General features: G+C 36.5%; 1 protein-coding gene across 13 annotated transcripts in view; it reads left to right on the top strand.

Moving 5' to 3' along the window:
- The first annotated feature begins 439 nt into the window (after positions 1–439).
- DOP1A (DOP1 leucine zipper like protein A) overlaps positions 440–12,583 on the top strand; it is a 106,087-nt gene continuing 93,943 nt past the window's right edge. For 10 of the 13 annotated variants that reach the window (XR_012489249.1, XM_074310423.1, XM_074310421.1 and 7 more), the window contains exons 1-2: positions 440–581; positions 10,810–10,958. The gene's annotated coding sequence lies outside the window, so the exon portion shown is untranslated. Of the gene's footprint in view, positions 582–2,670; positions 2,838–10,809; positions 10,959–12,583 lie in introns of all 13 variants that reach the window. The other 3 variants (XM_074310412.1, XM_074310415.1, XM_074310413.1) reach the window with 3 other exon arrangements.

Raw genomic sequence — 12,583 nt, 5'->3', positions numbered from 1 at the left:
GACCAAAGAGCTGAGTTCATAGTCTTTGGGGAGAGATGACAGGCAAACAAAACTGATGAACTGGAAATGCTCAGGAAAGTACAGGGGGTATGAAGAGAGGCAAAAAGCAGCTGCTGATCTCAAGGCGCGTACTATGAAATGGATTGCAGAAACTTGCAAACATATACAAAGGAAGCAACATATAAGAGAAACGGAAGTAATTAAGACTTGGAAGGCTCTCTAATTAAGGGATATTGGGAAAGACTTCCTGTAATTGGAGGAATTTTAATGGGGTCAGGGCTAGGACTAGAGGTAGGTGTATAATTACTTCGGTCTTGACCCAGGTTGTCTTATCGCTCTTGTCGGTGCTGCCGCCAGGGGTCGCTATGACCAGAGGCGAGAAGGTAAAGGCCGCGGGGGTGCCGCTCAGGCAGAGGTGACGTCATCATTGACGCCTCAGACGTCAGCGTGGGCCCTGGCGCGGTGCATACCGGGAGCTGTCAGCCGGGCCTCTAGGTCTGTGGGGCCCCCTCTCCCAGTCTCTCGGCTGCCTCAGCTGCCAGGAGCTCGGAGCCGGCGCAGAGCGGCCCAGCCCCGACCAGGTAACGGGAACAGTCGGGACGCGCCCCTCATACGTAGTCCCGGGGTCATTCCTAGGCGCCGGGGACTAGCCTCCCCGCCATCCTCGCGGGGCCGCGGCGGGGGCGGGGCGGCCGGAGCCGGGAAGGGCCCCGCGGGAGGTACTTCCAGGCCGTGGGGCACCCAGAGCTTCCGCGAGGGCCGTGAGGATCGGAGGTCGGAGGAAAAGACCTCAAAGGAGAACCTTCTCTCAGAGGAGCTCATCCCTCGTGCCCCGCCTCCCCAGCTGAAGGGAGCTAGGTTAGCCCAAAGCACCTAACACCTGTATAGAGTCTGGTTAATCCAGAATTTCTGGGAATTGCTCCTTCGCTTCGGCTGGGTGGTCTTCCTGAGTCGTCAGGAGGATGTAGTTTCTGGCTTCTGTAAATAGAGGTTAAGTTGTGTCTACATTTCTGTAGGGGTGGTCTGTGAGAGAAAGGAGGATGTGAGGGTCATTACGTCTTGCTCGGAAGAAGACTCAGCCACCCCTATTGCATGAGCAGTGGCACACTTGGATTCTCAGGGAAGCACCAGAGGCTTTACATTTATTCCTTACTGATTCTCTTACTTCCGTTCCCACCTTACATATGTTGAAAGGAGCCTCTCGCCTACAATCGACCTTAAAGAACATGCACTTTGATCCCTTCCAGAGGAAGAGACCTGGATTCAGAGTTTTAGTATTGGGCATAAGGTCACGTGATTAATAGCCGTGATCGCACTTTGACCCCAGGTGTTCCTGGTTTTCTTTTCATGAAGACATCTTGGCTTCCCCTCACCTTTCTGTATGTTTCTTGATCTGAAGTAAATTTTAAAAATTAAGGTAACTTATCAGAGAGGAAATAAGATGTGGCTTGAAAAACAATAAAGACACCAGCTTTTGTCATGTGTTGGTTATGTGACTCTGTCAGAACTTAGTTCTCTAGGCAACTGAGTTATATTTTGCCAGCCTTTGATAATAGAACGCCTATTCCTGTACCACATGAGATTTAAAGCAGCACATCCGTTTGGAACTTTTTAGACAGAAAAGAAAGACTAAAGGGAAAATTAACAGTAATTTAATTCTATATTTGGAATTTGGTTTACTTTCTGAGGATTAGAAAATCATCAAATGTTAATTTTGGTTAGGAAAAACAGCACCATATAACATCATGTGTAGAAATACATCTAACTTTTAATTATACATACAATGGGTTGAGAATTATGGAATGGATAAATGAAGGCTATAACAAACTTCATTTTAACCATTACTTTCAGCCTCTTCCAGCCCCTAATCTTTTTGACTACTTATTAAGCAGTAGCAAAATGAATTAATTTAAACATCTCCTCTAGAAGTTTCAATTGATTAAGACCCAAATCTAAGAAATGAGAGATTGAGTATTTGTTGAATAGCTAAAATGACTAAGTAACAAAAAATGCACTATATATAAAAATCAAAGATTACATATGTTACAACATCATAATAAAATCCTTCATTGTGTTTTTTTCGTTTAATTGGTTTTCTAAAAGATAATGCTGTGATACTATTTCCTAAAATGAACAGAAAGTCTATATTTTATTAAAAGAGAATAGGTGCCATGTTAATATTAGAGTTAATGCTTTCTCATGATCTTTTGAGTCATTTCATTTCTTGCACATTTTTAGCTCTTTTCCAATTTCCTTAATATCTTTAACCATAATTAGCAAGTTTAGCCTAATTTCCCAATAGGTTATTAATATAGTGTAATCTGTATCTTAAAATGTCATCATAATGAGCTCCTCACTTTGGCATTTCTCACCCCAGCCTGTCTTTTCAGGATGTGTTGGATGTTATCTTCCTTGGGGCGTACTCATGTCCAGCTGTCTAGATGCCTGGGATGTGCTCTCTCTGCATCTCTGCTCTTTAGAATCCCTCATTTCCTTTAAGGCTCAGTTTAGGCATTACCACGTTATCCCCGATGTCTTTGATCTTATCTCCAACTACTGTGGCTTTTTCGGGTACTTTTTATTCTTGATAGAAAGAGCAAGCATTCCATCACCTAGCTTAAGGTCTGACAGTCATTCAGCATGAATTAGTAAGAGCTTCCTATGTTCCAGGTACTGCTAAACTGGGATATGAAGAAAAACCAAATCCTATCTCTGTCCTGGAGGAGCTTACATTTGAATGTTGAAGACAGTGTATAAATATGTATACCCAACTTACATTCAGTTATTTCAAGGAGGAGGCCCTGGAAGAGAGCAAGGATGGGAAGTGGTGTGACTGGGTAAGGTTTCCAGCAGAACATGAACTCTGAGCTGAAACTTGAAGAAAGATGGGGAAGCTAAGGAAAAGATGACAGGGAGAACATGCCAGGCATATGAATCAGCTGGCACAAAGGCATGGAGTGTGTGGGAAGAAGAGCAAACTGACTGGTGTAAGTTTGAAATAAAGATAAGAAAGGGCCAGGCAATGAATAACTTTAAATATTTTAATCAGAACATTTTATTTTTATTCCTGGAAGGAATCACTGAAGTTGAGTATAGAAAGATAAACATCATCACTCATATTTATGTTCTTTTAGGAAAGTCAAATTGGCAGCTGAGCGGAGTACAGATTGGAGAGGGGAAAGATTTGAGAGAGGTAGACCTATTATGTGCAGTAGCCCAAGTGAAAAGTTTTGAAGGTCAATACTAGTTGATTGATTGACTAGGTATCTTTTTTTTTTTTTTTTTATAATTATAACATTTTTTGACAGTACATATGCATGGTTAATTTTTTACAACATTATCCCTTGCACTTATTTCTATTCAGATTTTTTCCCTTCCTCCCCCAACCCCCTCCCCCAGATGGCAGGCAGTCTTATATATGTTAAATATATTACAGTATATTCTAGATACAATATATGTGTGTAGAACCGAATTTTTTGTTGCACAGGAAGAATTGGATTCAGAAGGTAAAAATAACAGTTTACATTCATTTCCCAGTGTTCCTTTTCTGGATGTAGCTGGTTCTGTCCATCATTAATCAATTGGAATTGGATTAGCTCTTCTCTATGTTGAAGAAATCCACTTCCATCAGCATACATCCTCGTACAGTATCATTGTTGAAGTGTATAATGATCTTCTGGTTCTGCTCGTTTCACTCAGCATCAGTTGATGTGAGTCTCTCCAAGCCTCTCTGTATTTCTCCTGTTGGTCATTTCTTACAGAACAATAATATTCCATAACATTCATATACCATAGTTTACCCAACCATTCTCCAATTGATGGACATCCATTCATCTTCCAGCTTCTAGCCACTATGAAAAGGGCTGCCACAAACATTTTGGCACATACAGGTCCCTTTCCCTTCTCTAGTAGTTCTTTGGGGTATAAGCCCAGTAGTAGTATGGCTGGATCAAAGGGTATGCACATTTTGATAACTTTTTGGGCATAATTCCAGATTGCTCTCCAGAATGGTTGGATTCTTTCACAACTCCACCAACAATGCATCAGTGTCCCAGTTTTCCCACAGCCCCTCCAACATTCATCGTTATTTGTTCCTGTCATCTTAGCCAATCTGACAGGTGTGTAATGATACCTCAGAGTTGTCTTAATTTGCATTTCTCTGATCAATAGTGATTTGGAACACTCTTTCATATGAGTGGAAATAGTTTTAATTTCATCATCTGAAAATTGTCTGTTCATATCCTTTGACCATTTATCAATTGGAGAATGGCTTGATTTCTTATAAATTAGAGTCAATTCTCTGTATATTTTGGAGATGAGGCCTTTATCAGAACCTTTAACTATAAAAATTTTTTCCCAATTTGTTACTTCCCTTCTAATCTTGTTTGCATTAGTTTTGTTTGTGCAGAAACTTTTTAATTTGGTGTAATCAAAATGTTCTATTTTGTGATCAATAATGGTCTCTAGTTCTCCCTTGGACACAAACTCCTTCCTCCTCCACAAGTCTGTGAGGTAAACCATCCCATGTTCCTCCAATTTATTTATGATTTCGTTCTTTATGCCTAAATCTTGGACCCATTTTGATCTAATCTTAGTATGTGGTGTTAAATGTGGGTCCATGCCTAGTTTCTGCCATACTAATTTCCAGTTTTCCCAGCAGTTTTTGTCAAATAATGAATTCCTATCCCAAAATTTGGGATCTTTGGGTTTGTCAAAGATTAGATTGCTATTTTTATTCACTATCTTGCCCTGTGAACCTAACCTATGCCACTGATCAACTAGTCTATTTCTTTGACTAGGTATCCTTAGATAGGAGTGATGTTTTGGATTCTTAATAAGAAAAGAAATCCAATCTTTATGTTTTATAGTGTCATTTTAGCCTATCAGTAGCTTAATTAATATTCAGGAAAGATATTAATGAGTAGAAGTATAGATCTTATAAATCCATTATTTTTTGTGCGAGCATTCAGAAGAACTTGAACTGTAACAAAATACAAATGATTTTTGAGAAATCAGTTCTAAACTAAAATTGAGAATAATTGCAACTTATACTATATAAGAATTCGGGAAATCAAACTTTTAGTAATATAGCTGTCAGGGCCTAAAAAGTCACTGAGTCCAAGCTATGCCTGAATAAAAAATCCCTTTTGTGATTTGTCTAGGTAAAACAATCTTTTCTTGTAGACCTCCAATGAGTAAGATCACTGCATCTGTTCGACAGCCTTTTTTGCTTTGGGATAGCTCTAATTGTTAGATACTTTTTTCTTTATTTCAAATGTAAATTTGCCTCTCCTCCCCATCCTGTCTCACTTTTAACCATCATTCTTAGTTCTGCCTTCTAAGGTCCAAGCAGAATATGTCTCTGATCCCATTGTCAGTATGAACAACCCTTCAAATACAAGAAGACTGTCATATCCCTCTTAAGTCAACTCTTTGTTACTTAAAAGAGTATAATCTAGAGGCCTTTCACCATTTGATTGCTCTTTTATGAATGAGTCTACCTTAAAATTTAAATTTTTAAAATATGGCACCCAGAACTGAACTGAACTCCAGATGTAGTTTGATTAAAGTAGAGAATAGTGAAACTGTCATTTCCTTATTCCTTGATCTTGAGCAGAAGCAATCAAACCAAGATTGGATTTACTTTTTTGGCTGCCTTCACACTTGTTGATTCATATTGAATTTCCACTAATCAAATTAAGTCACCAAGTATTATTATGCCTATATTATTATTATGCCTATTGGCTTAAATCTTAAGTAAACTGTCTATTCAAGCATTTCCCATATTCTAATTTGAAGGTGATTTTTTTGTAAACCAAAAGGATAAGTCTTTACAGTTATTTCTCTCAGATTTGATCCAATGATATAATTTCTATCAGTCTTTTTTTGATTCAGACTCTAATCCTGTGTTAACTGTAGTTTCCAGTTTTAGGTCATCTGCAGATTTGTCAACTATGCAGACTGTGCTTTTATCCAAGCCATTGATAAAAATGTTAAGCACCATTAGACCAAGCACAGATGCTTGAAGCACTGCAGTGAATCCTTCTAACTTGTTAATGAATATTCTTGGAGTCTAGTTATTCAGGCAGTTAAAAAGCTTCTTAAACCCCATATTGAAGGTGGGAGTTGCAAAATTATGCTTTGTTATTAGTTGATATATATATACCTAGCACTCAAAGAAGAACCCTCAGAAGCCACCTAGTACAAGTTGCATATTTTACAGATGACTATGCTGAACCAGAACAGTGAAGTAACTTGCCACATCCACACTAATAAACCTGTGGTTTGACAGAAGGCCCAAGGTCTTCTGGTGTCAAACCCAGTGTCTTCCCTATTAGCTCTTTAAACTTAGCTGTTAAACTTAAATTATAAGAGTGTCATTATTAGGGGCAACATTAGCAAGAGATTTAGCAACTAAACAGGTTTTATGTTAAATGAAAAAACAGTATTTAAATAAGGTTATGCATTCTGATTTTTTTACTTTTGATATGACTTATAGATGTGTATAAGAAGGAAAAGAAGTAATGCTAGTGAGCAATAGATACAAATCAGTGAAAATGTTGTGAAGAGTTGCATAAGAGTTATAGATCCCTACTTTTAGGGAAAGAAGTTTCAGTATAATTATGGAAACAGGATAAATAAATATGAAAAGTTATTTACATAAACTTTATTCTGCAGCTGTATGTAAAACATCTAAAACATACAAATGTTTTACATTAAAAACATATAAATCATTGTTGAGGTGGGGTAGAATAAAGCAAATGTCCAAATTTGGTGGGATTGATGAGAAAAGATTTCATCAAAAAAGTGTCTTTTTAACAATGATTTTAAAACATATACTTCCCCCACTCAACCCAAAAAACCCTCAAATTGATGGAAAGAAGCAGTGAATTAGTCCACTTAAGGGAGTAAGTAGCATATGTGAAGGCAAGATATTATAAAAATGTGGACAGCTATTTGGGGGAACCCTGTTTTGTAAGCACTATAGAACTTAACTCCTATTCCTGGGTCATTCTACCATAAAAACATTTAGGGTTTTCTTCTTTACCTAGAAGGAAGAGTTCTCCAGGAGCCTCTCAAAGATGTCTTACCTATTTTTTACCTATTACAAGTACCATACAATTAAAACAGGGATGTTAAAGCAGGTTAGCTGTCATTATTTTTGTGACTTTCAATCTGTCATTCCAGGCTTGGCCACATCTTGCAATCTGAAACATTTCTTTCCAGAATGCTTATTTGAAGATATGTTCTACTCTAAAATATATTCCCAATCCTAGAAAAATACTTATTTCTTATAGGGGACTATATTGCCTTCTTGCTTATCCTTTTACCCCACTCATTCCTTAAATTTTCATAGATAATATAGTGAGTGTTATTGAACTTTTATAGTCAGAAGACCTGGGTTCAAATTGCTTTTTTTGCCTTTTGATATGATCTTAAGAAAGTCATTCATCTTGTTAGCTTCAGTTTCCCTTCTGCAAAATGAGGATAATATTTTTACTCTTTTGTCTCACAAGATTGTTGTAAGAATTTTATTTCCTCACTAAAGAAAAAAATTAAAGATATTAGGACTCAAGGGGGACCCCAAAATGTTTTGCATGCTCAGACCCATCTCCAAGTCAAGGGGCAAAGTTTATTATAATGCCATTTTAGAGCAGGCTAAATTCCAGAAGAAGTTAGCAAAGGACCAGGAGCAAGCAAGTAAATTTATAGGGAAAATTGAGATGAACCTGATGCTTCGAATCAATGATGTGCTAATTTTATTGCTTAGAGGAGGAGGTGAGGAGTGGTTTGGTTTGGACTTTGTATGCTGGGCAGAGCTCATGGGGAATATTCTGGAGGTGTGTTTTTAGGTCTGAAACATCACCAGGTCAAGTGGCAGACACCCAATTTTGTTCTGCTCCTGTGTTAACTTTACTTCTTTATTGTTGCTCATTAGTTCCAGAAACTGTAATTACTGACCAATAGGCTATTATCTGACAGTCAGCAATATTTGTAGCCTTAACATCCTGATCATATAAAGTAAAGAATTACATCATTTTAAACTATATCATTCCCAAAGCTAGGTGGCCTGGGGGTTATTGTTTGTTACATCCGTAATAAAGGTTGTACCACATCAAAGGGCTTTGAACCAGGTGTCTTCTAACCTAACGTACCTTCTATTTCTGAGACTAAACTCCTACTTGGTGCCATGGAATAGAGTTGTAGAATCATAAAGATCTGACATCAAATATAGCCATTGACTAGCTATGTGACTCTGGGCAAGTCACTTAATCATTGTCTCCATCTCTTTCCTTACTTGTAAAATGGGTAGGTTAATAATAGCTCATGTTGTGAGGATTAAATGACACAGTTTTTGTAAATTGCTTAACCTCAGTGCCTGGCACATAGTAAATGCTTACTTATTTGTTTTTAAATTCATTTTTAAAACATTTTGAGTTCCAAATTATGTCTCTCCAGCCCCTCCTCTATCTATTGAGAAAGCAAGCAATATATCAGTTAATACATGTGAGATCTTGAAATGCATATTTACATATTAGCCACATTGCAAAAGGAAAAAAAAAAAAGCACAAGAAAAAAGTGAATAAAGAATGCTTCTGTCTATACTCAGTTCATCAGATCTCTCTAGAGGTTGATAACATTTTTCATCAAGTCTTCTGAAGTGCCTTAGATCATTTTCTTGATCAGAATAGCTGTCTTCACAGTTGATTATCATTACAATGTTGCTGTTACTAAGTACAGTGATCTCCTGGTTCTGCTCATTTCACTTTGCAGAGCCGTTCATATAGATCTTCCCAAGTTTTTTCTGAAACCACTCTGCTTATCCTATCTTTAACATGATAGTGTTTCATCAAAGTCATGTACCATAACTTTTCCAGTCAATCTCCACTTATTGGACATCTCAATTTCCAGTTCTTTTCTATTACAGAAAGAACTGCTATAAATATTTTTGTACATTTATAGTCTTCTTTTTCTTTAATCCCTTTGGAGTATAGATAGTAAGCACTGAAGTACCTATATAAATGTAGATTATTCTTCTTGTTATTCTAAATTTGTCAAATTCCTTTCAGTCAAACTAGTTTCAAGATTTGAATTTTTTCATTGAAGTTATCATTTTTTTGGACCTTTTTGAAGCCCTTCAAATTCTAGGTAACCACCTGTTGCGAATACTATTGGGTGGATTTTTCATTACTGTGTGTTGGACTAACTGACTTCTGAGGTCCTTTATTTACAACTCTGAGTTTCTTTAATTCTGGATTGTTGTTTTTTCATCTTTTAATGAAATTCAGTTGTTACTGAAGAAATATTCTTTTGGATAGTGTCTCCTCTAGATTCCAACAAGTATAGCAAATGTTCTTTTTAAAGAGGATTGTTTTTCTCATTTAAGGACTTATGTTTGATGTTGTTTATTACTATAATTTCCCTTTTTGTCTTTAATAAAAATTATTCGCTCATTGATTATTCATTTAGTTTGGAATAATTTTTTGTCTTTGGTTTTTTTGGTCTTTCTCCTTACAAGATTAGGACCTTGGGAATTGCTTGACAGGCAACAGGAGGAAAAATATAGTGTTATGGAAATTACCTAAAGGAGAAGGTAGCAAAGAAATTTAGTTCATGTCTACACTTAGGGAAGAGGAAAGAGAAACTTTCAAAAAAGAGAAGAAAAGTTTGTGTGGAGGAACATGTAATCTCAACTATCAGGGAAGCTGAGGTTGACAGAGCCCTTGAACTTGGGACTTCTTAGCTTTTAGTAGGCCTAACCAAATATGGCAGTAATATGCTGAGACACTGAGAGGAGGGTGAGGATTGTGTAAGGAGGAGTAAAACCAAAGGCCTCCCAGTAATCCTTGTATTTCTAGTTTGGAGAACTTACAGAGGGATGGGGAATGGAAAAGAGAGAAAATAAAAGAGAAATAGAGAAGAAAAGAGAAAAATTAGACAGAAAGAAAAAGAGATGAAAGAGGTCACAAATCGGGAAAGTAGGCACAAAGACTTGAGAGGGGAGAGATAATTAGTGATACTCTTGAGAAGAGCAGCATTCCTTCTAGAGCAACATTTGTGGAGAAATGGCCTATCATCCTCACCATTCATACCCATACAAACTGCCAACTACCAACAACAGGAAGATAATCTCAAGATTTCTGTTGAGACTTAGGAAAGAAAGTTCTTTGTTTTTGGCTTGGGGATTAAAATTATTCCATCAATATTAAAAGTTAGGCAGAACTCTTGGCACTTTATTAAAGGATCCATAGATTTCATTTGTTGACAGGTGGTGCATAATTTAAAATAAGCAAAATAATATATCATTAGGGTCACAAGTTGGGTGAAGTAAGTGATAACAAGGGTGGAAAGCCTTTAGTTAACTTCCTATAGTCAAGCAAATGAATTTAAATCTGCAGCTTTAGGGTCTTACATACAGAACTTTGTTGTGAACAAAGGGTTCTACGATAGAAACAAATATATTGTCACTCAAAATAACAAGTAGAAAAGATACATTACCATTCACTTTGCTGGTATACCTTAAGGACTACTGATCATTTCCATCTTAGTTGTTTTTTATTTTCCCCATAAGATTGTGAACTTCTTGAGAGCAAAAATCTTCATCTTTTTCTATTTGTATTTCTGTTGCTATGCACATAATATAACACAATGCTTTCTTATTCATTGACTACATATAGCTATTTCTATGGAATGAATGTTGATAGAATATAGATTTCAAGGAATTAAGGAGTGAATGAATGGAAAGGAAGTGGTAGAAATGTAATACCCTGTTTTAAAGGACATATCTATGGACTTCATTTTTTACAGTGCTTGAGGCCAGAAGATCTTCACTCAGGTGGAAATTCTTTGGAGTACATTTCCCAAGAGGTTGTGTATGACTTTATACCTGATAGCGAGACTCTGCAAGGTGTGGGAAGTTTTAAAAAGTCTCTGAGTCCCCTCAGCAGCAATAGGAGGTAAGCAATAGAGACAGAAGTGAGAAAAAAGCAGCAAATTGGAAAGAAAGCAAGCAGGATTGAAAATTCTGACATTTTGTCTGGAATGTCAAGCATGTAGATCTTGGGTTATATGCAGCTGTAATACTCCCAGTTATGACCTGAATCACATTAAATTGTAATTGGAAAATGTTTAATAAAATAAATAAAAATACAGGAAAACATTCTAATACATGTTAAATTAAGTCAATGTGCAGCTTACAGAGATCCTTAATAGATGAATGCCCCTATTTCTATTTGAGCTCGACACCACTAATGTGAACTATAATGAAGCCTCTTTGGGAGAGACTTAAGTGTTTGTCCAGCCTCTGGACATCAGCATTCTCTACTAACTGGTTAAAATGAAACTTAAAAGAAAAGTAATTAAGCAGAGTAATTTTGAACTCAGAGCTTCAGAACATTGCCATTAGTTTGAATTTATTGTCTTCATTTTCCTGTGTTGGGGATGAATCAGTTAACTAGAATTTGTGTTACTGGCTCTTGGCAGCATGGGAGATAAAAGTTTGGGTATAGAGATTTTTCTTTTTCTTTTTTTTGGAAGCTTTTTATTTTAAGAACATATGCATAGATAGTTTTCAACATTCATCTTTGCAAAACCTCATGTTTCAAATTTTTTTCCTTCCCCCTCCCCCAGACAGCAGGTAATCCAATATATGTTACACACGTACAGTTCTTTTATATGTATTTCCACAAATGTTATGCTGCACAAGAAAAATCAGATATAAAAGGAAAAAAATGAGAAAGAAAACAAAGTGCATGCAAACAACAACAAAAAAAGATGAAAATACTATGTTGAGATCCACACTTAGTTCCTACAGTCCTCTTTGTGGGTATAGATGGCTCTGTTTATCACAAGACCATTGGAACTGGCCTGAATCATCTCATTGTTGAAAAGAGCCATGTCCATCATAATTGATCATTTTATAATCTTGTTGCTGAGTACAATATTACTCACTTCACTTAGCATCAGTTCATGTAAGTCTCTCCAGGACTTTCTGAAATCACCCTGTGATAATTTCTTATAGAACAATAATATTCCATAACATTCATTTATTATGACTTATTCAGGCATTCTCAAACTGATAGGCATCCACTTAGTTTCTAGTTCATTGCCATTACAGAAAGGGCTGCTACAGGCTCAGTAGACACAAGTGCAAAGATTTTTCAATTGGTTCAAACCTTGTTTTCTGCCTTGTTTTAATAAATATCTTTTACTTTTGAACTGGTAACATTTGTTATGATGTTCCAGGGCAATGTATGGTGACTCAAGAAAATGTTTTCTTTTTTTTCTTTTTTAATTAATTTTTTCTTTTTATTAATTAATTAAATTAATTTTTGCAAAATTTTTATGCATAGGTAATTTTCCAACATTGACAATTGCAAAACCTTTTGTTTCAACTTTTCCCTTGCTTCCCCCCACCCCTTCCCCCATATGGCAGGTTGACCAATACATGTTAAATATGTTAAAGTATAAGTTAAATACAATATATGAATACATGTCCAGACAGTTTTATTTTGCTGTACAAAAAAGAATCAGACTTTGAAATAGTGTACAATTAGCCTGTGAAGGAAATCAAAAATGTAGG

The sequence above is a fragment of the Sminthopsis crassicaudata genome, chromosome 4 (assembly GCF_048593235.1).
Source record: "Sminthopsis crassicaudata isolate SCR6 chromosome 4, ASM4859323v1, whole genome shotgun sequence".
In the NCBI taxonomy this organism is placed as follows: Eukaryota; Metazoa; Chordata; class Mammalia; order Dasyuromorphia; family Dasyuridae; genus Sminthopsis; species Sminthopsis crassicaudata.
The sequence above is the reverse complement of the archived record's forward strand: the minus strand, read 5'-3'. Positions and strand labels throughout refer to the sequence as shown.